Source organism: Pimephales promelas, chromosome 22, assembly GCF_988280905.1.
Source record: "Pimephales promelas chromosome 22, fPimPro1.hap1.1, whole genome shotgun sequence".
Lineage (NCBI taxonomy): Eukaryota > Metazoa > Chordata > Actinopteri > Cypriniformes > Leuciscidae > Pimephales > Pimephales promelas.
Window position 1 is genome coordinate 28,590,672 of NC_142790.1, and position 12,843 is coordinate 28,603,514.

Genomic DNA, 12,843 nt, shown 5'->3' on the forward strand with positions numbered 1-12,843 from the left:
AGAAGGCCAGAAGTCTGGCGAAGAAAATAAGCCCATGAAGACGTCTATATAACAGATGATAGAGATGCAAACGCTCTCTGGTTACTGCAGATCGTCAACATTAAATGCCAAAATATCAAAGACAACACTGATCTCAGACTTGAAAGTCAAAGTTGAGAAGAGATGTTTGTTATTTACAACAGTAAAACACCAACCTATCTTCTATATGACAAGTTCGAAAAACCTATTCTGGTCATATTCATAACATTAATATCCAAAGTGTCTTGCCTAAGAAGATCCAGAAAGTCACTAAACTCACTTTGAGAGACGATTTAAAGTAGTGACAAGTTGCATCAAGCTAGTTTTAGAAGAGATGTTCTGGTAATATTCTGATTGATAGCATTAAAACACTAAAATATCTCTGATTATGAAGTTTATGAACCATAATTACACGTCTACTAAACTAAGATTTGACACTAGATTAATGCAGCTACCATAGTAGTCACACAAATGCAACTTGAAGTTGGTTTAGAAAAAGTTTGGCTGACAACAATAAAACAGCAAAATATCTCATTCTAGATGATCGACAAGTTTCAAAACAGCAATTTCATTTGCATTTCCATTGTAAATTAAGACTAGTTCAATGAAACTAGTCACAAATGTTTAACGTCATGCAGTTTATATTCTCGATGACAACATTAAAAAGTACAAATATCATGTTCTAGCTCCGCCACAGCAATTATAATGTGCTACTGTAAGACTAACTCAATGCATCTAATCACAAATGTCAATTAATATCAGTTTAGAAAAGATTATATTCTGTTTGATCACATTATAGCTAATTGTGAAGTTGCACAAATACATTTTCATGTCTAATAAAGCAACATGCTCTCCTTGTGTTTTTGCCTCTTTAAATAGAATAGCTTGTAATATTCCTCATTTGAGAATCATCTGCGAAAAAAATAATAAATCCAAAAGTCCCGTTCAGACTAAAGTCAGTTCTGGTTGACAGCATTAAAACGGCAAAATATCTCATTCTAGTCGATTGTGACGTTCAGACAAAAGAAAGAAACAAGACAACCAATCACATCAAATCCTTCAAAATGCACTTCTTGCTTTTTTCCTCAAGATCACTGTAATCCTCATTTTGAAGTCACTTTGAATGAAAAGTTACTCAGACAACACTAAAATAACTAAATATCGAATTCTAGCTGATTGTGAAGGTCCAGAACATCAACTTCAAATGAAGACCAGGGCATATTCTTGGTTGACGACATTAAAACAACTAAATATCGTCTACCCAAGCTGTTCTAGCGCAACACAACCTTCAAAAAGTCCATTTAAACTATGCTGGTTCTATATTAGCATTAAAACACGAACAACCCAATTCCAGTTACCCGTAACTTTTTTAAAATGTAGTTTACACATCTCGGGCAACATCCACGGGCATCACGGGCACCAGAGAGCGTGAGTCCAGGGCGCGAGCGTCACTTACCCCGCGGGCAGGAGCTGGAGCCCGGGTCCATGCTGACGGAGAGAGAGAGAGAGGGTCTCCGGTGTCCCCTGAAGCCTGAGGACGCTGGGACAAAACTCAACTATAGTGCGCTCTGATGATCAGCGCCAATATAACACACACACATCAGTCCCTGAGCGCTTGATCCCTGATCTAAACCACTCACGCAGACACGGGGGAGGAGCGGAGAGACAGACAGAGAGAGAGAGAGGGATAAAGAGATATAAAGGTAGGAAAGTGATTGATGGAGAGAGAGAGAGAGATGGCATTCCTCCACACTAAAGCTACGTCAGCTAAGTCAGTGTGACTGTAAACGCTGCGAAAAATCATTTCGAAACAATTTCATTTTCTAAAAGGCATATTTGATACAACAGAGCGAGAAAAATGATACGCATCGGCCGTGTGTTGGGGATGCCACTTGATATCCACAATTGTTTATCATTCTAAAGAAACAAAAATGTCCCTAAAAAAGAGAAAAAAAATAATAATAATCAATTATATATTACATTTGATAATTAAATTAATTAAAATATTTATTTATTTATTTATTTAGTAATGAAAATTGTTGATGCAAAGCAAGCCCATCATATTTAATTTAAATCAACATTAAGGAATGTATAATACAGTTTTTAAAGTTTTTTTTTTTATTATTAATCATCTTTTTGCCTTTTTAAATGGTTGTAATATATGCATATTAAATTCATATTATATTAAACAAATGATGTATATATATATATGAAGAGTTCAGATGCAAAAGCCTCTAAATGCCATTTGAAATTTTCTTCTTTAATGATGATTTTTATCAAACTTGTATATTTAAGTTCAGTAATTTCACTTAAATGGCAATGATAATTACCTATTAATTGTTATTTAAGTGAAATTACTGAACCTAAATATACAAGTTTGATAAAAATCATCAATAAAGAAGAAAATTTCAAATGGCATTTAGAGGCTTTTGCATCTGAACTCTTCATATATTAGTATGTATGTACCAATATGTAATATATATAATTAAGCAAATCAATCAACCTAATATTTTCCAGAAAAAAAAAGGAGTCTGTAATATTGCATTATTATTATTTTGAAGCACTGATGCGGTTGAGGTGGTGTTATATAGTGAAGTGTTCAGCAGTCACACACAGCACAGCCTCACACACACACACTACTGCTTTATTGCAGGAACTGACGTAACGACTCACACATGAATTGCTGGTCGTCTAGTGACTCTTCATCAGCATGTGAACTGGGCAGTAATCACTTAACCAGATTAACCAAATCCTGTCCTTTTATAAAGCGTAGCGGACCTGAAGCAGAGCGGCCCACGCATGACAGAAACTACTCATTTACAACACTGACCTGAACACAGGCCTAAACATGAGGGAGGGTGCACAACCTCGCTTTACATCCCAACAATGACAAACACAAGTGAAATCTTCACCATGTGCAATTAAAATATGTCTCGGTGGGCTGGTCGCTGTTAGTGGACCCGCAGCTCTCGTTAAAGCTTTAGTTATAGGCAGCGCTGCTGACGTAACAGAGCATGCTGGGATAGCGTGGGGAGGAGGGCTGTACTGGGCCAGTTCAGCGATCACAGATACACCAGACCAGTTCTCACACACACCCCGGTGACTCCAGCTTTATGAGTGTGAACTGCAGCATCTCATCAGGCTTTGACATCACAACAGGACATTATCAAAATCAGATCAAAACATCAGAACAGAAATAAATCGCATCAAACCAGGATTTAAAACATATTTGATTACGTTTTTGATCAAATATTATCAACATGATCACCAAAACTGACAACAAAAGGGAATAATAATGAGAGTCATAATAATATTATTTATATTAAATATGAATATAAATATTATTTAAATATTATTAACAAAATAATACTAGTAACAACTAGAATGTACATTTCCAGACGAAAATGTGAAGTGGTGCTTGCAGTGGCAAAACTCACCACCCGGTTGCTAGGGTGTTCTGGGTGGTTGCTAGTTGGTTGTCAGGGTATTCTGGGTGGTTGCTATGCAGTTGCTAGGGTATTATGGGTGGTTGCCAATGTGTTCTGGGTAGTTGCTAAGGTGTTGCTAGGTGGTTGCTAGGGTGTTCTGGGTGGTTGCTAGGGTGTTGCTAGGTTGTTGCTAGGCGGTTGTTAGGGTGTTCTGGATGGTTGCTAGGTGGTTGCTAGGGTGTTTCTAAGGTGTTCTGGAAGGTTGCTAGGCAGTTGCTAGGGTGTTGCTCGGTGGTTGCTAAGGTGTTGCTAGGTGGTTGCTAGGGTGTTGTTAGGCGGTTGCTAGGGTGTTCTGGGTGGTTGCTAGGGTGTTGCTAGGTGGTTGCTAGGGTATTGCAAGGTGGTTGCTAGGGTGTTCTGGGTGGTTGCTAGGGTGTTGCTAGGTGGTTGCTAGGGTGTTGCTAAGGTGTTCTGGATGGTTGCTAGGCGGTTGCTAGGGTGTTGCTCGGTGGTTGCTATGGTGTTGCTAGGTGGTTGCTAGGGTGTTCTGGGTGGTTGCTAAGGTGTTGCTAGGTGGTTGCTATGGTGTTTGAGGTGGTTGCTAGGGTGTTGCTAGGTGGTTGCTAGGGTGTTGCTAAGGTGTTCTGGATAGTTTCTAGGTGGTTGCTAGGGTGTTGCTATGCGGTTGCTAGGGTGTTCTGGGTGGTTGCTAGGGTGTTGTTAGGTTGTTGCTAGGATATTCTGGGTAGTTGCTATGGTATTACTAGGTGGTTGGTAGTGTTCACATATGGTTATTATAGAGTTTTTATATTGTTCATGGCATGATTTAGCATTTAGCTAATCAATATTAGCATGTAGCTATTCACAGCTAGCATGTTTAGCATTTTGAAAGTTCTATGTGCTAGCATGAGTCAAAAGACCCAACCCCCATCGTGATACAATGTTCTGATGCTGAGATATAGCTGTTACAAAATGGTTGCTAGGGTAGTCTGTTTGGTTGCTAGGGAGTGGCTTGGCAGCTTCCAATCATGAAGCTCCAAAGTCAATGTGAATGTATAAACCAACCCCCATCTCTATACGATGTTCTGATGCAGAGATGTAGGCCTTGCAAAATGGTTGCTAGGGTACTCTTTTTGGTTGCTAGGGAGTGGCTTGGCAGCTGCCAATCATGAATCTCCAAAGGCTGCTTGTCAGTATAATTGATATAATACAACTCCCAAGCCTGTATGACATTCAGAATGGAAGATATCCCTCTTTAAAATTTGGTTGCTAAGGTGCTCGATAATGGTTGCTAGGGTGTGGCCAGAAATTGTTGAGGTGATTCATGATTGGCTGTTTGCTACCCCGAGTCAAACGAGACCACCCTTGTGTTTCTATGACACTTCTATCCGGAGATATCCCTTTGATCTCTTTCAATGGAAGTCTATGGGAGTTGTTGCTAAGGTGCTCTATATGGTTGCTAGGGCGTGGCTTGATAGCTTCACAATGATCCTGAGAGACTGATTGGTCGTCTGAGTAAAATGAGCCCGCCCCCTTGTCTCTATGACACTATGATCCAGAGCTATGTTCAATACAAAATCCCTATGCAATTTACCATAGTAGGAAAAACACATGCATTTGATGGGACATCCTTCACCATAGTAAGTCAATGGGGAAAATTTTGGGTAGCTCCTGCCCCCCAGGGGTGCAACTTTTACCCCATTGTGAGGTATGTTCTTACAGAGGCTGCCAGCCTCTTCAAATGTGGCAAATCACACATTTTTCCGAAATCGTTGTTCGGAGCTATGAGTCGTCAAAGTTTGTCTCAATGTTAAGTCTATGGGATTTTTTGGAAATTTGTTGGCCCCTGGGTCGAACACCGTACCCCCGATCTCTGATAAAAGTGATAGGACACTTCTCTTCAATAGGCCGCACGATTTGATGCCTCATTCATGGGTCTGTGACAAAAACTGTGGACGTAGGAGTGCGCCAAACTTTTTCCTGGAATAGTATAATGTTATACTAGAAATTTTAAATAACATTGGGGTCAATGGGGGAAAATTTGGGCAGCTCCTGCCCCCCAGGGGTGCAACTTTTACCCCATTGTGAGGTATGTTCTTACAGAGCCTGTCAGCCTCTTCAAATGTGGTGAATCGCAGGCTTCTGTGAAATTCTCGCTCGGAGCTATGAGTCGTCAAAGTTTGTCGCAATGTTAAGTCTATGGGATTTTTGGGAAATTTGTTCGCCCTTCGGGCGAACATCGTACCCCCGATCGCTTAGAAAAGTCATAGCACACCATTCCCGAATATTCCGCACGTTTTGAGACCTCATTCATGGGTGTGTGACAAAAACTGCGGGAGGAGTAGCGTGCCAAACTTTTGGGCCGACTCAAAAAACACAATAGTAATAGTGTTGCCTTGCTTTCAGCAAGCACCACTAATTATTAAAACTATATTTTATTAATATATTAAGAACAACAACAATATTATATAATTTTAGTATTGCTATTATTATTAAAAAAATAACAATAGTAGTGCATTTTGTTAACATAATAATAATAATAATATCAATAATATTATGTAATTTTAATATTATTATTAATAACAAACCAACAATATTTTTTACAATTCTAATAACTTTTATTAATAACAATAATAGATTTTTTTGTATTACTACTATTTACTACTACTATATAATTATAAATAATAATATTAATAATATTTGTAGAATATGACCCGTTCAGAGACAGATTTAAAGCTTGCGATTCTCTTATAATACCCAGGCAAAGACGAGCTGAAGTCTGAAGCTCAATACTGCAATCTCCAGTTCTGTCTAACAGGCATTATTTCTGTCTGTCACACACTCTTCATATCACTCACTTCCTCTGACCCCGCAGAACACACACAACTGGGACATGAGGATGTTATTTCACACAACACTGTGCATTATAAGAACAGAAATCACACATCAGCCTATAAATGACTTCAGCGAATCATCAAATCCGTACAGATGAAGCTCACAACAACAGTATGCATTAATGTGTTGCTACTTTGAACCTTTCTGTTGATTTTACATCTATTTATTCAGACATCTTGTCTTATTTTGTAAATGTTGGAGTACCTTATATGTCTGCAGAAAATATCTCATATCTCTAAAAGTATTTATTAACATAAGCCGTGTTTCTCCAGCAGAGGGAGACAGTAAACACTGAGGAATGATGGGTGTGTGTTACCTGAACATGTAGTGTATGTATAGTATGTACAGTATGTACAGTATGCAGATTGCCTTCAGCTTCCCTTTCCAGTGTAATGACTGAACCAGAAGTGATTTCTTTTTCTTGACTCGCTGGAAAAAGAGTAGAATAATTGATTAAAAAGGCAAAACACCATTTAAATTAAGCATATAACATGTTGAATTATTTTCTATGTGGTTATTTAATTATATCTCTGGAAAAGATCTTTTAATCTCACTGTACATGTGTAGTGACAATAAAAGGGCATTTCATTTGTACATGTTAACTTGAGTTACAATCCGTCTGTTCATCAAGACTGTTTCAGTTCAAGGGAATCTTGTCTTGCAGCCAGGAAAACATCCAGGTCACACAACAGTAAACAACACAAACTACTGATTTAAAAAACTACACTATTACTCATCTAAGTCATAGATTTATGCAAATTTAGCAGCCGAATTGCACTTGGTATATAATTGGTATATAAAGGACTCATTGGTGTGCGTCAGCCGGAGCTGTTAAAGTGGAGGAGCGATTACATCTTGATGCAATGGCAGCAGTGAATCAGCGCACACAGCGGGGAATAACAAGCGCTGATTAAACCCACGTTTATAAGGGAGAGCGGCTACTGGAGGAGACGACCGAATAACAAAAACAACGTGTTCCCTAAGCTCGCTGTTTTCAGAGTCCAGAGCCGACGGTCTGTTAACATCACACGCATCACGGATTCTCCCGTCCACATCTCTCTCTCTGCACGACTGGATGCTGAAGATTAGATTACAGACGTGACACAGCAGGACTAAGTGGCGTTTTGCATGAAGGTCTGTGCTCAAAAACACACTTTAGAGGAACCTGTTATGATTATTTTCAAATGCTTTTCATGCAAAGCGCATGACTGGTTTGTGCTGCCGGATTTTGCTAGAACAAGAACAAACTCATAATAAACAGAAATAAATCCAAAGCTTAATATTGAAAACAAGACAGTGTCGATTTATGTACGGTTAGATGTTTGCATTGAAAAACAAGGCAAAAATACTAAATAAAAAATAGGGATGCACCGATATGAAAATTTTGGCCGATACCGATAATTCTTTATATTTGAAAGCAGATAACTGATCGAACTTTATCTAATTTTGAGAGCCTGATTACAAAAACAAAAGTCTCACAATTAAATCCATGTCCCAAGCGCACAATTATAATGATGTTCTCATTATAGTGTTGTATAGCCGATATATGACAGATTTGCGCTGCACATGTTGTACCGAAGCGTATTTTCATTTTTTGAAGAGATTTTAATCATATTTCAAGAAATCCAAAAACATAAACAGTGCTCAACAAGTGTCTCAGCTGAAGGGAATAATACATTATTTATCGGCTTTAATATATCGGCCACATTTTCATACCAGGCCGATAACGATAACATTAAAAATGAACATACTGTATATGCTGGCCGATATATCGTGCATCCCTACTAAAAAATCACCATAAAAGTATCATAATGTAATCCATATGACTCAAGAGCTATGTTTCTATAGCTTCATGTAAGGAACAGGCTGAAATTTATACTTTAAAATAAAGTCTTTATTCACTAAAATATGTTTTTCCATGAATAACATCAGTTTTTGGTCTGTTCCTCATATAAACCCGTCGAACGGCTTCAAAAGAAAACTTCTACTTTCGTGATCCACAAAAAAATAACAGCATATGAGATTGAAATGACATGGGTGATTAAATAAAGTGTGAATTTCCACTTTTGTGTGAACTATCTCTTTAAGTAATTCAGGCAGATGTGCGAGGAGGAACAATGAGGAATTATTATGAAATTCAAAACGCGTGGAGAAGTGAAACGCACAAAAGCCCATTATTACCCAAAATAAATGCTTTATATTAAAAACAAGACCAAAATATCTCCATAAACTGGATCACTTTATGTGCCAAGCTCAAACAACAAGCCCAAAAACGCTTATAATATGAGCTTGGCTCATAAAGTGATCCAGGTTATGGAGTTAATAAAAGTAGGCAGGTGTGGATCGAGATATTTTTGTCCTGTTTTCAATATAAAGCATTATAATAAGCGGCAACATGTCGCTCTGCGAGGAACAAAACTGCCTCTGTCGACAGTGGTTTAGGTAAAATGTACATAATCTGACTAATATGTGACAGAAAAAAGAGCCTATAAAACATTAAAATTCTTCCCAGGCAACAGGACATTTAGTGTGTCCTAATATCTGCTTTAAACGCTCATAACTTTAAGGTTACTTCAGGCCGTTGACTTCTTAGGAAGCCGTCAACCTGTTAAAGAGAAGAGCTTTGGCCATTGCTTTCTCAGTTTTTTAGGCTTTACAAATGAATGATCGCTTAGAAAGCTGTTCTCCAGAGGAACTCGAGGTGGGAAAGGGAAAGCGGCCGGCAAAGGATGTCAAACCGGCAGGTCAGCGCTTAATGTGTCACACACACACACTAGCAAACACACACAGGGTCTTATCGGCCGCAGCACATGTGAGCAGAACTGGGCTGCAGGAAACAGGAAGTACAAGATTCTGAATGACAACAAACCAGCGAGAAATGTGCTCAGCAATCCTCATCGAAACGTCATCTCCTGCTGGCGTTCGCATTTCATTCAGAATCGGGATACTTCAGGATTTAGCATTAAGCTTTGTATTAGTAGGAAACCTGTAGTATTTTCGAATTACTGTGCTCCACCCATATATCCTCCTGAGACGAGAGATTTATGTTTAAAAGTTATAGTGTCCTATATATTTAAGTGAGTAATAATAATTAACTACAGGGTTAAGGTTATGATTCGGGTTGTATCAAGCACAATTGTGACCTTGGACCACAAAACAGTCACTGGATCATTTTTTGAAAGCTGAATAAATAAGCGTTTCATTGATGTATGGTTGGTTATGATAGGACAATATTTGGCCGAGATATGACTATTAGAAGATCTGGAATCTGAGGGTGCAAAAAAAATCTAAACATTGAGAAAATCTCGCCTAAACTATCAAGAAATGTCAAAATATGTATATATTTTACTCTAAAAGTTAAAAGTTGTTTAACTACTGTGCTCTGTTACCGGTAAGCGTGGCCTTCATAGGGCAGCGAAGCAAGTGCATTCTGGGAGTTGTTGTCTTTCATCCACATAAGCCAAAAAATACTTTTTCTGGCTTTTCTCAGTCTAGAAAGCTCCAAATTCAAAAATAATTTCATATTTCTTCTACATACATTACCCATTTTAAATAAACATTCATCTTTCCAGAGGTGAAGTATCCATTTAATATTAAATTAATGGCTCACCCAAAATTTTAACTCTCATTATTTATGTCATTCCAAACCCATATATTGTTTATTTTTTATTGTGAAACACAATCTTTACACTTCTCCTTACCACTAAAATGTTCTTATTCAGATTTTTTTTCTTGTCCAACATATCTAAACATTCTTAAAGCAAGATCCATTTACAATAGCTTATAGAGTCTTATTTTCTATAAAATGTATACAAATGTGCTAAAAAACAAGAAAATACAGCTAATGGGGTCAGAAAAATAATCTTGTTTTTCCTTTGAAATAAGATTTTTTACACAATTGCCAGATTTTTTATTCTTGCTTTAAGCATTAGCTTAATTTTGAGTCAAGTAAAAGTATTTTCATTTAAAAAAAGTCAAATTTTCCAGACTGATTGAAAATTGGATTAGACATTACATTGCATTTTTTTAAGGTTAAAAGAAATTTTCATCAACTTAACTTGACATAAAATTCTTTGTGATCCACAAAAAATACCTGCATATGAGATTGAAATGACACGGGTCAATAAATAACGTGAGAATTCCCACTTTTATGTGAACCATCTCTTTACGAAATGCAGGCAGATGTGTAAGAAGAAACAATGGGGAATTATTACGAAATCCACAACACACAGCGAGTGGTTTATCTGATGTATGGCGTCTGGTTCTCACGAGCACACGCATCTGAAGGCGGTGGTGTGTGTGAAGAGGGTGTTGGTGTGAACGCTGACACACAAACACACAAGAGGGTTTCTACATTCTCCACATCTGGATGGTGTTACAGTCGTCAGTGGTCAGGGGAGAAAAATGACATGATCATGCCGTCATGGGAAGCAATGCTGGAAAAAAAAAATTCCTAAACACATCCTTGAAGGACGAGAAGTCCTTGCTGATATCGAGAAAAAGGTCTGAGCAAGACAAGAGGTCGCGTATAAGACAACAAACAGCCGTGAATATGCAGGAATATCCATCAAATAAAGCTGAAAACCAGGCTTTCTTTAGATTTATAACAGAGTGTGTCAACTGATCATTTATAACTTCTAAACTGTAGATTTGCATGGAACTCAATGGTAAGGACTGCGTTACTTTATTTGCATGTGAAAACGACAGAACAAAACGGAATATTATAAAAATATAAAACATTTAAGGTAAAGTTAAGGAAGTTTTTTAGGCACAATGTGGAACTTAATTGTTTACACACAGCTCGTCCAATCACAATTTAGGCTATGAACAACATAGGTTTTATACCGCATCCTCTAAGCTTTATTTAGGAATGTTGTTCACTTTTATTGCTATATTAAATCTCGATCTATCTGACACAAATCATCTCTTCAAAGAAGCAAGAATTCAGAGCACACCCAGTTCGACTTCTTTCTCTTCCGAGTGTCCATGGTTTCGTAACCCATCGTTGACAGAAAGATGAAGCCTCCCTCAGTCATTACGAGAACTAACCTTTAAAAATGAGTTCATCAAACCATGTTCATTATTTCACATGCATACCTCTAAAATCCTCCCTGTGCATTAAACAAACACTGCCTACTGTACTTGGAGACAGAAAAAATCATTGCATTTCGACGGCATCTAAAATGTTAGTTGTGCAGAAGTCATGTACTGTAATAAAGGGTGGAATCATGAATCACTGCCTGATATCATCAAAAATTATAATTCAGGACCCACTAACAACGGTTATCATAGGCACGGCGCTGTTTAAATACACACTAGGACGTGGATGATTTTAATAATCGTCTTGCTTGGCGCTGTTGAAATCAGCAAAAACACTACCAGCGAAATGTGAAGCGAAATCCACTAAACCTGTTTTTCTGTGGATATCGGTTTCATAAATCATCACACATGAGTGCTTGCAACTCTGACAAGCGTTTAATAAAACTCTAGACAGGTCGCCTCCTTAACCCCAAAAACACAAGTTCACATAACTGTATTTATTCTCGCTGAGCTTAATGCTTTGAGGAGATAAAGTACATGCTGAGAGGGTTTACAGTTCCTCTGTTATTCACTTTCAGGTTGACTTTTCCATGGGTGGAGATGTGGAATAATTGGATACAGATGTGCTGTATGCTAGCAATATGTAATCAAGCAGAAACGCAGGGAGTGAGAGCGTCCTTATCTCTGACGAGGACTGGGAACTCTATACGGACACCGTGTCCTTCATATAGTCTAAAAAGAAATAAAGACAAAGAGCTCCAGATATTATGGTGAATGAGAAGGGTGGAGTCTTAACTCCCACCGGCGGGAACCAACAGCGAACAAGCAACATGACAAATCAATAGCGCTGACTGGAATCTGAGTCGGTGTTCATCTCACAGGAGAGACGGGGAAGAAAAACAGCCGTTGCACAACAGAAAACTGCCCGCTTACATAACCCTTAATATGCATTCAGTTTCTCTACTGAGCAAGGAAAATTTGGGCCGTAATTGTAAGCCAGGGTAGCAATTAGCAGGAGGAACGCCATCGGCTGGTGCACGACATGCAACAACGGTTCGTTTCTGTAGAGATTCAATAGAGATGAACTCAGTGACCTGTGGTCTTTACAGGGTCCAGTTTATAACTGGAAAGAATAATGTCTTTGTTTTCAGACAATATTCAATATACGTCGCAATAATTAGGTTTTGCTCTAAAATAACTTGTTTTCCAAACACATGTAGGCAAATCAACTCTAAACGTGTAATGTATTAAGCAAAATACTGTAAATAACTAGTTTAACATAATCCATGCTTCTTCCTCAAAATGTTTTCGCTAAATTTATTTAATAATTTTCATTTCGCAGCAATTTAATAATGCATATAAATAAAATGTTTTAACTGGCTTGTGAAAACATTTTAAGTCGTTTTTGTTTTCTGATTCAGACTTGATTCACTGAAACTGATTCACGTTAATGAATCAAACT

The 12,843-nt window shown here is 37.9% G+C and overlaps 1 protein-coding gene across 6 annotated transcripts in view; it reads right to left on the minus strand.

Annotated features, from left to right (window-relative positions):
• Window positions 1-12,843, minus strand: part of slc12a7b (solute carrier family 12 member 7b) — a 61,020-nt gene that overhangs the window by 35,294 nt on the left and 12,883 nt on the right. The gene's annotated exons all lie outside the window — the stretch shown is intronic.